This window comes from Vulpes vulpes, chromosome 1 (genome assembly GCF_048418805.1).
Source record: "Vulpes vulpes isolate BD-2025 chromosome 1, VulVul3, whole genome shotgun sequence".
NCBI lineage: Eukaryota > Metazoa > Chordata > Mammalia > Carnivora > Canidae > Vulpes > Vulpes vulpes.
In genome coordinates, this window is record NC_132780.1 from 156,251,204 (window position 1) to 156,263,876 (window position 12,673).

The 12,673-nt window shown below is 35.8% G+C and overlaps 1 protein-coding gene across 1 annotated transcript in view; it reads right to left on the reverse strand.

Annotated features, from left to right (window-relative positions):
- The window catches only part of LOC112914100 (eyes shut homolog), a 1,106,577-nt gene that overhangs the window by 274,082 nt on the left and 819,822 nt on the right, over positions 1 to 12,673 (reverse strand).

The following is a 12,673-nucleotide window of genomic DNA, read 5'->3' on the forward strand; positions in this document are numbered from 1 at the left end:
GAGACACAGGAAGAGGGAAAAGCAAGCTCCACGCAGGGAGCCCGACGTGGGTCTCGAACCCGGGTCCCCAGGATCACACCCTGGGCTGCAGGCAGCGCTAAACCACTGTGCCACTGGGGCTGCCCTCTCTCTCTCTTAAAAACAAAAAGTCCAGCATTAATATTTGGTGAATATCACTACAGATACAAAGGTTGATAAATGCACAGATATATAGAGATAAATTTTTATTAGAGCAAAATCATATTATATATTTATTTTAATTTAAAGACTCTTTGATAAACTTAAAATCTATTGAGAAACCCCAAAGAGCTTTGCTTATATGATTTGCATCTTATTTATTTATTTATTTATTTATTTATTTATTTATTTATGAACAAGCAGGGGGAGAGGAAGACAGAGAATCTCAAGCAGGCTCCACACCCAGCATATAGCTTGGTGTGGGGCTCATGGAGCTTGATATCATGACCTGAGCAGAAATCAAGAATCAGGCACTTAACCAACTGAGCCATCTGGGCACCCTGGTTTGCATCTTTTAGTATTTCTTGGATTAGAATTTAAAACTGAAAAAAAATATTTAAGACAGAAAATTTTCAATTATTTATTGGTTAGCTTATTTAAACATCACTATAATAATATCCATTATGTATTAACCTACGTAACATATTTTGTGAAAAGTAATTATATTTTCCAAAACAAAAATAATAGTGAGAGGAGGATTATTCTATGCTTTTACAATAATCTTCAATGTTAATCTTAATAAAAGCTGTTAGATTCTCATATCCATTTCTCTTTTTTTTAAAGATTTTATTTATTTATTCATGAGAATACACAGAGAGGAGAGAGAGAGGCAGAGACACAGGCAGAGGGAGAAGCAGGCTCCATGCAGGGAGCCGGAGGTGGGACTCGATCCAGGGTCTCCAGGATCACGCCCTGGGCTGAAGGCGGCGCTAAACCGCTGAGCCTCCCGGGCTGCCCTCTCATATCCATTTCTATATTCAATTTGTGTAAATTGTTGTTTTGGTTGAAGTACATGAACTACACAGCCTCACACAGAATGTAATTGGAAAAAAGGGATTATTTAAATTGTCTTTTTATTTTGTTTTTCAAAAGATTTTATTTATTTGAGAGACACAGAGAGAGAGAGAGAGAGAGAGAGAGAGAGAGAGAGAGAGAGCATGAATGGGGAGAAGGACAGAGGGAGAAGCAAGCTCCATGCTGAACAGAGAGCCCAATGTTGGGCTTGATCCCAGGATCCTGAGATCATGACCTGAGCCAAAGGCAGACACTTAACCAACTGAGCCACCCAGGCACCCCTAGATTGTCTTTGTATATATATACAAATTGAACAAGTGGTACTTCCTTAAAGTATAGCTGAAATGTGGAATCTGTAACTATACTAATAATCTATATTCTCTGTTACATTTAAATTCCATTGGTTTTTCTTGATTTCTATTTATTTTGGTAAAGATTTTGTTTATTTATTCATGAGAGACACAGAGAGAGGCAGAGACACAGAGGGAAAAGCAGGCTCCTTGCAGGGAGCCCAATGCAGAACTCAATCGCATGACCTCAGATCACACCCTGAGCTGAAGGGAGATGCTTAACTGCTGAGTCACCCAGGTGTACTGGTTTTTTTGTATTTTCAATGAATATTTTATCCTTACATGACTTTGTAACATCATGCATTGGTTATCTGAAATAGGTGGATTCACTGAGTCATGGGTATCTTTCAAATGTTGACATTTTTATATAATATTAAACAATCACATTAATTACAATTACTACTGAACCCATCAGAAAGTATACTGGAACTCTGAAGCTCACTGTGAAGAATACGTTTTCCAAAATTCTAATTTTTACTAGAAAGCTTGAGTTTTATCATTGGGAAACAAATACCATCAGCTGCTTTCCTTAAAATGACAGGCTTACTTAGTTTTTGAGAAAATGGCTGCAAAACACTCAAGTCTGAATAATCATAGATTATCTTTTAGTCATTTTTCAAGTCATGTTTTCATAATGGCTACTTCAACTAGCAACTTAAAAAATTTGCCAAGGGCTTTTTCTCAAGACAGCTATTTTGTATTGGTATGTATCAGACTTGCCTTATATATATTTTCCCTTTTATGTGCAGCACGTTAAAAAGTTGTATATATATAGGGATAGAGAATTTTAAAAATTAATGCATTTATTACACCATTAGGACATTTTTCTGTCCATTTTTACTTTGAGTGCATAGGGGAGTAGAATAAAATGACTGAGTATGATCTGGGGGCATTGTCATGATAGTGGTGTGCGAGATTTTATCTATTGTGACCTTTGTACTTTGAGTACAAATGTCAATCAACACGATGAAAAAGGCACATGTCTTAGTTTTATTAAAAAATAATTTTGAAAAAAATGTTGGTGTCATGGACATCTGAAAGGGTCTTGGAGATACTCAGGGATCTAGATAAACTTGAAATATCTTCATATTAGAGCTCACACTAATTTGAAAAGAAAAAAAAAAGAAACCAGAGTGAAACTAAAGGTATCTCTGAACCACAGATAAATGTTTCTCTGACATCTCAATAAGAAATGTGAGGAAACCTAAGTTATCTCTCCCTCATGTCTCAGGCTCTCAGAGTGGAACACAAGCAACACTTGGGTTTCAAAGAATGGTTCAGAGAAAGGTATCAGGGGAAATTCTGAAAGAATCTGAAGTAGAAAAAAAAAAAAAAAAAACAACAACCCCAAACTAGCTTACCCATTCATGTTCTCCTCACCTTTCTTTACCTTTGAGCTATTTTGCAACTCTAAGTTGGTGAAAACTAATAATAATTCAAATTATTCTTATCTACAGCAATGCAAACTAATTGTGTCTGGTGAAATGTAACTGATTATTTCCCTGTAGGTAGACTTGCTTTCCATCTATTTGTAAATCTGCTTCAAAATTTCTTAATCTTATATACATATATCTCTGTTTCTTGACTTCTTTGAACTGATTGTAGTATCTTATCAGTTCCCTCATTAATTAATAGGTTAAAAAATTTGGCTTGTGTTCATTTTATATATCTTTTTGAAAATTATCCTTTAACAAAGGAAAATAAGTTAATTTTAGTTTTTGCAGCTATGAGGTGTATTAAGAGAAATTATATTATATATATTATATACATTTATTACATTATATAATAGCAATAAAACCAAAATCAACTCCAAGGAGAAAAATTTGCCTAGAGTATAATGTAGAGGCGATTCCCCTGGTGTTAAACAATATAGCAGTATTGGACTGGACAGAGATCCTCGCATTTATGGATGATCAGTTGGGAAGGAAGACAGGAAAGGATTCAAAATACAACAGAAAATAAGATAGGAACGGGGCATACAAAATCTAAGAAATAAAAATAGATTTTCCATAGAGTTCTTAATGCTATAGAACTTATTAAGAATATAAATTTAGTAAGAGAAACACAAAGTGAAATGTAATACAAAATAGTAAGATTAAATCAATATTGCAGAAGAAAAATTGGACAAAACAACATCATTAAAGATTTGGTAACTAAGTACGAGTAGCAAAGGGCATAATGAACATGGTTGAAAATCACTCTTTTGAGATTCTCCTAAATGTTACTTTCTAGAGCCCACTCAACCCACCTAGGTTTTTATCACACTTCTGAGGACTTCAGCTGTACACCCCAAATTAGTCCAGTGCCTGACAGAGGGTGATGCAGCTTTACGTTTTCTGCCTCTCCTGAGATCCATTAGCAGTTTTTTGGGCTTCTATTCCTTAGTGTTTTCCCTTATTTTCTCCATGACTTCCTATTCAATTTCTTAAGCTGCTTTTCTCTGAATTTGAGAGCATAATTAAGAATTTAGTATTACCTTTGACTCCTCTTTTTACTGAAGGGAAGAGGCTGGGGGCAATGAGAACACATTTAGAAACACATCACTCTGTACCAGCATCTTGTGTTTTCTCTCCTTGGATACATAAAAGGTTTTATCATAAAATGGCATAAAATTGTTTTTTCTGGAATTGTTGGCTTGTTCTCCACCTTCCCTTCCTTTTTGGGAGAGGGGTGGATGGTTCATTTTGTTATGCACTAAGGCACAGTCTGATATCCTCTTCCTTTCTCCATTTTTACTCAGAAGTTTCTATTACTTAATATTTCTAAAATACATTATGATTTCAGACTCATATTTTTGAGATAAGACTTAAAAAATACAATATATGGAGTATAAGAGAGCTGAACATTTAGGTCAAGCTGTTGTGCCATATGTACAAGGTCTGTTTTTCAAAGCTTCAAAAAACTGAATTTTAAAGATTGATTATACACATTAAACAAGATATATGTAGTACAATGTAAGAATGAGTTATTTTTAAAGGAAGCTCAGCCACTAAAATCAAGGACAGGGATGAGCAATCTTATCCAAATACACCAACATCCCATTATGAATCAGAGCTACCCTGTGATACAGTACACAACAAGGCAGCTTTAATAAAGATAATGGGAATGAAAATAAACAATTAAGCATAGTTTTCCCTATAGTCTGCTATATAGTAAGTATAGTTTTAAACTTGTCATTTGGACTTATTCTATTAATAAGCAATTTCTTGCTTTATGTAAGAATACTTTTAAGGAAATTCAGAGTGTTTTGTTGGTCACATGTGATGGTAGTGGTGTGGTAGGGCAGGGGCAATGGAAGACCTGGGTTATTGATGTATTTGCATGATTCAATAGCAAATTATCCACTTCAGGAAATATAGGTCATATTTTTTTGATAGGCTGATTTTTTTTTACTTTGGAATCAACTGATTTTGTATCACAAACCTATATTCTGCACTTAGAGAAGAGCTAGAAATAAACCACTCAAGGAGGAGTTGTCTGGTTTTCACAAATAGTACTGTTTTATGTTCCTATGTAGGGAAAAACCCACTTTTCTACTTTGTTTTTCTTTCCCGTGTGTCTCCTTCACTCCTCACAAACACTTCACTTCTGGTTTCCAAATGTGTGGAGTTTTTTCCCCACACCAAGCAATTATCTGTGACACTACTTGGGTGTCCTACAATTTAATTCAGCTTAGACACTATCTACCCAGAGACAGTGTCAGACCCTATATGTTAAGATCCTCTGTCCCATAAGGCTGCTGGTCCTCTCCCCAACACATGCTTCAGACGTCAGCTTCAGACACCAGTGCTTCTCACCACCTGGCTACAGATCAGAGGTCCAAAAGTATTTCTCCTTGGGTTTTATTAATTTGCTAAAATTATTCACAGAACTCAGGGAAACACACTAACTAGTTTATTAAAGGATATTACAAAGAATACAGAAGAACAGCCAGATGAAGAGACACATAGGGTAAAATCTGGGAGGTTCCAAGAGCACAAGTTTCTGTCCCTGTGGAGTTGGGGCACATCACCTTCCTGGTGAGATATATTGACCCATCTGGAAGCTCTCTGAGTCCTGTACCATTGGGATTTTGAGGAGGCTTCCTCCTATAAGCATCATTAATTGTTAACTTCATTTCCAGCCCCTTTCCCCTCTCTGAAGGTGGGGGGGGGGGCTTGTACTGAAAATTCTAAGCATCTAGTAGTAGCTTGGTCTTTCGGTGACCAGCAGCCACCAAAGAGTCATCCAGGAGCCCACCTAGAGTCCCCTTATTAGAACATAATATGTTCCTACTGTCTTTCTCACTTATGAATATACTAGGGATTCAGGAGCCTGATGTCAAGGGACAAGGTCAAAGACAAATATTAGAACAAGAGATGCTCCTATTGTTCTTGTCACTTAAGAAATTACAAGGGTTTTAAGAGCTTTGTGCCAGTAACTGGGGGCAGAGACCAATACATATATTTTCTATTATCTCAAAGTACTGAAGACTTCATATTTTCAAACACAAGTATAATAAAAAATGGAAAAATAGTGGCAATTAGTAAAATCAAATATAAAATTTTCAAAAATAGAACTACTAAGGAAAATTAGTAAGTCATGACTACTATTAGATGTATATTCTTACATTAAACTTTATAGGCCGAGTAATCCATATACCACATTAAATTAATTCATCATTGCTCATTAAACCCAAAGACATCAAGCAAATGTGAATCTCTCTCTCTCTGTGATACATGACAAATGTGAAAAGTGTCTTTTCTCCCATAATATCCAATCTCTGTTGCCTTTGGACAGAACTTGAAAGCTGCAGAAGATGTCAATATTAGGCCATTGAAGGGAAGTCATTCTGTTGTTTCACTGAAAAGACATTTGACAATCCATTAGCAGAAAAGTGTGACATACCCTTTTGAAAGAGTTCTTTATGCTTTTAGGCCATGTAGTAATTTTTTTCAATGACTTATTTATGTCTTAAGTTTTTTGAATATTCAAAAATATTTTGAAACTTTACAAAATGTATAATTCCTGAATTTTATTTATACTAATGAAATCACTGATTGTATCACCTGATTTACAATTTATAAAAATGGTGCTTAGAATAATAAACAGTAATGATTACTTAAAACTTTAGATATCATGGTATTTTAGAGAGATAACCCTAATAATTTTGAGTCTAAAATTTATGAAATATATATAGCCTATATTTATATATATGTTGTATAGTATATATATGTATATATTTAGTCTTATAAGGAAAGAATAATAATGAAATAAGCCAGAGAGGGGGAAAGAATGATATCCTACCTGTTTTTATAATTTTGGTTTGCTTGGTTATTATATTGGGTTGTAGATCTAAAAATTTCTCTTTTTTTTTAAAGATTTATATTTATTTATTTATTTAAGAGAGAGAGATAGCAAGAGAGAGCATGAGCAAGGGTCAGGGAGAGGGAGAAGAAGACTCCATGGTGATCAGGGATGCACGGCTTGATCCCAGGCCCATGGGATCATGACCTGAGCCAAAGGCAGATGCTTAACCGACTGGGCCACTGAGGTGCCCCTAGATCTAAAAATTTCTAAGCATAGGTACTATATCACTTCATTGAAATACTGAAGATAGAATAATTATTGTACTACTTCCATTAAAAATTGGTATTTTTCTCTATTTGAACTATTGTAATGAATACTCCCAAACATCAATGACAGTTTGATTTGAGATCATGTATAAATAAACATTCAGGAGAGATTCACTGGTCATCAGTTTGAATTAAAGTAAAGTGCAACATCATTCCTTATAGGGCTAAAAATGATGAATAAGATAATATGTTTATTAAGTCAGATACATAGATGGTCAAATTTGGAAATTTCTATAAAGTGACATGGATTCCTACCTTTTCTCATTAAAACAAAACAAAACACCTTTATATGGTACTTCATATTTTTCTTTTTAAAAAAGATTTATTTATTTGAGAGAGAGAGAGTGAACACTGTGGGGACAGTGAGAGGGGCAGAGGGAGAGGGAGAGAGAATCTTAAGCAGACTCATGCTGAGTGTGGTTGAAGTGGGGCACGACCTTTGACCCTGAGATCATGACCTTAGCTGAAACCAAGAGTCAGATGCTTAACGAACTGCACCACCCCGGAACCCCAAGTACTTTGTATTTTTCAAAACAGTTTTATATACATTTTTCAAACTTTGTGAACTTGAAAATAAAAATTGCATTGGTATTATTTGTCGTCAAACCAAAATACAGAACAGTTAACTCACAGCTAACTTGGGTTCAAGTCTATCTTTGGTTACTGACTGACATTTCCATCAGGACTGCCTATGGCACAGCAGTCGAATGATCTCCTCATCACTGGTGCCGCCTTCATGGCATGTAATAAAAACTAATCTCTGAGCTTGCACTGAGTTCTCTGTTGAGTTCTCTATTGAGCACACATGTTTTTTCTGCAGTTTAAGAAATCCCCTTTCCTGGCTCTCCTTAGAGGTCTGCATTTGTATACAGCAGCAGCAAACCTAGCAGCAATCTTAGTAGCAGGGGCTCAGGGTTTGAAGACATTTTAGAGCAACAGGGGCAACACAGGCAGTAGTAGCATGTAGTGAGTAGGTAGAACCTGGAGAACGTGGCTGGGGTGACCTCGTCGGTTAGTGAAAGAATGGCAGGCAGAGACGTTCTAGGAGAGCTGATACATTCAGGCAGCAGCCTGGCACACACAATTAATTATTAACACATGCTTATTGCATGCTGCTGCAGAATGGCTCTGGGCCAGTTAGTTGTGCTTAACCAGGAAAGAAAATACAACTCATAACACAAGATTCTTAGAGGAAATGAATCCTATTCATTTCATTTGGAGGAAATGGATAAAAATGAAAACCAAAAACTGCATCTAGTGTTCATTCCACTACTATCTCATTCCTGATTCCAAGATTTTTTTATAGTCTAAATATTCTTTTCCACAGTGGATAAGTCTGTCAAATGGATGCAATGTTAATGGCACCTATTAGACAAGAATATAGCATCCTGGGCATCTAATTCCCAAGACTCCTTACCAGGCAAGTTATAAGGGAGGAAGGGTTAAAACATTTTCTGAAAAAAATATTTAGTACTTCATGTTTGCCATGAACCAAACACAGTTTTCAGTACATTAAATATGACAACTCTCTCCATCCTTACAACAAATTTTTCATATCTTTGTATTATTACTAATAATATGATTCCATTTTACAGATACTGAAGCACAGAGATGTTAAGTAACTTGCCCACATGGCGGAGCCAGGTTGTCTAGCTCCATAGTAATTTTCTTAATAACTGAATTACACTGTTCTTGAGATGGGCATGGCAGGAATTTCAATCCCTGAATGGGCTCATTTGTTTGCTTTTGCTCCTTTCTGTCCACCAGAAGCAAGTTTGTTCCTCACTGGTCCATTTCCTGATGTAATTACCCCAGAAACAGAGTGTATCTCTCACTGATTTATTTCTTCATAAATTTCAATCACAGGAATAAGTTTAATTTCTCTTAGCACAGCTGTTCTCTTTCAAGAGAAGTTTAATGAATCACATCATTTTAGGTCAAGGGTTGGCCAACTATGGCCCATGGGCCACATTCTGCCATTGCTTGTTTTTTTAAGTAAAGGTGTTTTTGCAACACAGCCACATTCATTCAGAGCCACATATGGTCTATGGCTGCTTTCATGCTACAGTGGCAGAGTTGAACAGTTGTGACAGAGACTGTGTGGCCTGTAAAAATATTTACTCCCTGTCCATTATGGAAAGAACTGCCAACCCCTCTTCTGTTCCTGGTTGTTAAAGTAAACCAGGATAAAATTATCTTTGATTTAAGCTACATTTTGAGCAAACCCTTGAAATACGCACCGTTTTGTTTTTGCTTACTTACTAACAGAATAATTTCCTAAAATAAGGTTTCAATGTCTATTAATTTTTCATCATAAGCATCAAAGTTAGATAAGTCACCAACAGAACTTGACGAATAATTCTAAAAAAGCTTACTCTATGCAAGGCACTGGTGAAGTACTGAGGAGGTGGGAGGAACAGAGATTTAAAACACAATTCCACATTATGAGGTGTTCCCTATTTAGTGAAGAGGCATAAGCACAGATTTCTAACGTAATGAATCTCTTTACTCAGCCCTAGTTTTTAATTTATACTCCTATTATAAGACCTATCACAGTCAGCTTTCTCATAGAATTATGTACATATTATCTCTCCCCTAAATGGTGAGAAATGGGTATAGGTAATTTCTTATTCATCTTTGTATCTAGCTCACAGTGCCTAGAAGGGTGTGATGCATTGTCTAGGCACTCTGTTAAAATTTGTTGAATTTGACTTTCCTGAATTAAAAAAATAAGATATGATGAAAAGCAATCTTTCTGTATCCTATAAATGGCAATGTGTGAATTCCTCCATCTATGCTTTCAACTCCACTCCCACCCATCTCCGTCTGGAGCAAGCTCCATTGGGAGCTATTAAGGAGGGACAAAGATATTCAAATACTTTTACAGTGCACATTGCAAAACTGATTAAAACTGAGCACACTTTCTTCTCCAGGAAAAGTTGTTTAATATGTTGTCAGGAAATACTGTAGGATTTCATTGGCCTTTGTATAATAAGTATCTAATGAAGATATTGTGTATTCTACTGGGAATCATTTTATAGAGAAGGGCAGATGTTAAGATTCTTTAGATTTTGTTTTCTTCAGCAATATCAGTAATCTCTTCTTTTAGTCCTCCCTAAATGTACAAAGAAGGAGGCCCCAAAGACCCCACTTGTTCTGGCCATTTCTACCTGGAATAAATACCTAAGACTAGTCCTTCTTTTACTTTCTTTCTTAAATACAAATATTATGTAATATGAAGATTGCTTCTGAATCTTGTTCTCTCACTGGAGTTGCTCATGCAATTTGCCTCCTGCAACTTGGTCAGATGTCTGCTCCTAATTCTCAAAGATCACATACTTCCAAAGGGCATGCTTATTTCTTTTCAAAGAAGTAGCACAGAATGGATTCAACTGCATAGTAATATATCCCATGACGAAACCCCCTGATTGATAACGCTTGCCGAATAGAGCTCATTTTCTGAAAGTGCACCTAAAGAGTTTTGTGTGGTCTCATCCCTTCTCCCGTGACCTATTAGTAGCTCCTTTGACGGGGTTCCAGAATTCTGAATTGGTTCAGTGGCAGATTCAAAGAGCTTTCTTTTCATCTTGACTGCTGTTCTCAGAGCTGTCTCTCTCCCACAGAGAGTTCTTTTTTAAACCATCCTTTCTAAGGGTTTTTACTGTAACCCCATAAGGATTCCAGTTTTATCTTCCTTTTGTTCCTTTTCAACATCAATTAGTTGGTGAAGCAAACTGAGAAAAAGAAATCTACAGTTTTGAACTAGGAATATAATTCAAAGCTGACACTGGCTTACCAACCTGATATTCCTCTATCCTTTTCCCTTTAAAATTGGGTAATGTAAAACACAAGTGTTCAATACGTGTTTGTAGCATGGAATTGAGTTTTTCCTGAGGTGTCCGGAAATGAAAATGACAAAACTAAAAAAACAAACAACCAAGGAAAACAAGACAAAAATCAACCTCTAGTCTCTAAAATGAAACATCTGTTATAATTTTCTTACTATTCTTAATTGCTCCTACATGTAATATACTGATTTCAAAGGAAAGAATATCAGCCCTTAAGTCAAGTTAAGGGACATCTTTTAAACCATGGATGTTTAACTAAATCGCAAAAATCTTTGCGTTCATCTGTGTGAGGCTTTTATGAGGTTGATAAATTCGAAGAGGACTGAGAGCAACAACTCCATGAAACATTCTGCTGAGGTATCCCAACAGTGTAGGATTAAATTACCACTTTACAAATGAACAAAAAGAATGCTTTACAAACAAAAATATTTTCCCCATTTATAGGCTATGAAACTCTTGTGAGTAAACAGCTTCCATGTGTCCAATGCAGGGACAACAATTATGTAAGACACAGAAAGAAACTGATAATCATTACAATGGCACCGTTTCTTTTTTTTTTGATTGTTTTGTTTTACTAATAATTTCTAGCTTGATTTTTTCTTTTTTGGTAGATCATTGAATACAAAAGGCAAAAATAATTCTATGGCACTAACATCAGTTTGGGTTTATTGGTTTAAATTAAAGTACCAATGTGGACAGAGTATATATAATATATATATATATATATATATATATATATATATATATATTTGTGTATATATACACACACACATACACACACACGTATTATTATTTATTTATTTATTTATTTATTTATTTTTATGGCATGTATTTTTATGGCTTTCAAAAAGAGCACATTGAGTGAAAGTATAGATATGAGCCAGGAGCACGAGCCCAGAGGAGAAGAATTCCCAGAGGTTGGCTGCTTCTTTGACTGTTTTTAGTAGGCAAAAACATACTTTCTGCAAAGAAACACCTTTTTATTCTTATATAACTTTAAAAACTGCAAAGTCAGAAAATCACTTTGCTTTGGGACTTTAAATTATTATGTTTGTGTCTTTTGTTCTGTGTTGTGTTGTTTCCTTTCCCCTGCAATGTACTATTACTTCCAAATTTCATAGTTGTCCACCACAACTTAGGTTTTGTATGTAAAACACATTTTTCTTTTTTCTTTTCTTCTCTCTCTCTTTAAATATAAATACACCAGACATTCTAAAGCCATTATTTATTTATTTTTTTAAAGATTTATTTATTTATTCATGAAAGACACATACAGGGAGTGGCAGAGAGAGAAGCAGACTCCTCACAAAGAGCCTGATGTGAGACTCGATCCCGGATCCCGGGATCACGCCGTGAGCCAAAGGCAGATGCTCAACAGCTGAGCTACCCAGGCGTCCCTAAAGCCATCATTTTTTTAAAAAAGATTTTATTTATTTATGAGAGACACACAGAGAGTGAGGCAGAGACACAGGCCGAGGGAGAAGCAGGCTCCACAAAGGGGGCCCGACCTGGGACTCCAGGATCATACCCCTGGCTGAAGGCAGCGCTAAATGGCTGAGCCACCCGGGCTGCCCTGAAGCCATCGTTTAAACATGGTTGCTTACACTTCTGGGACATAAATAATGCTGGTCTAGTTCTGACATTAGTTTCTTTCTAAAATAAAACAAATTTTCAGTTCTAATGTTCAAAACTTCTAGTTGCACTTAGTTTTCCAAAAATCCCCCTTTTTTTTAATATAAGATTTTACTTATTTATTCATGAGAGAAAGAGAGAGAGAGAGGGAGAAGCAGGCTCCCTGCAAGAAGGCTGATGCAGGACTGTACCCTAG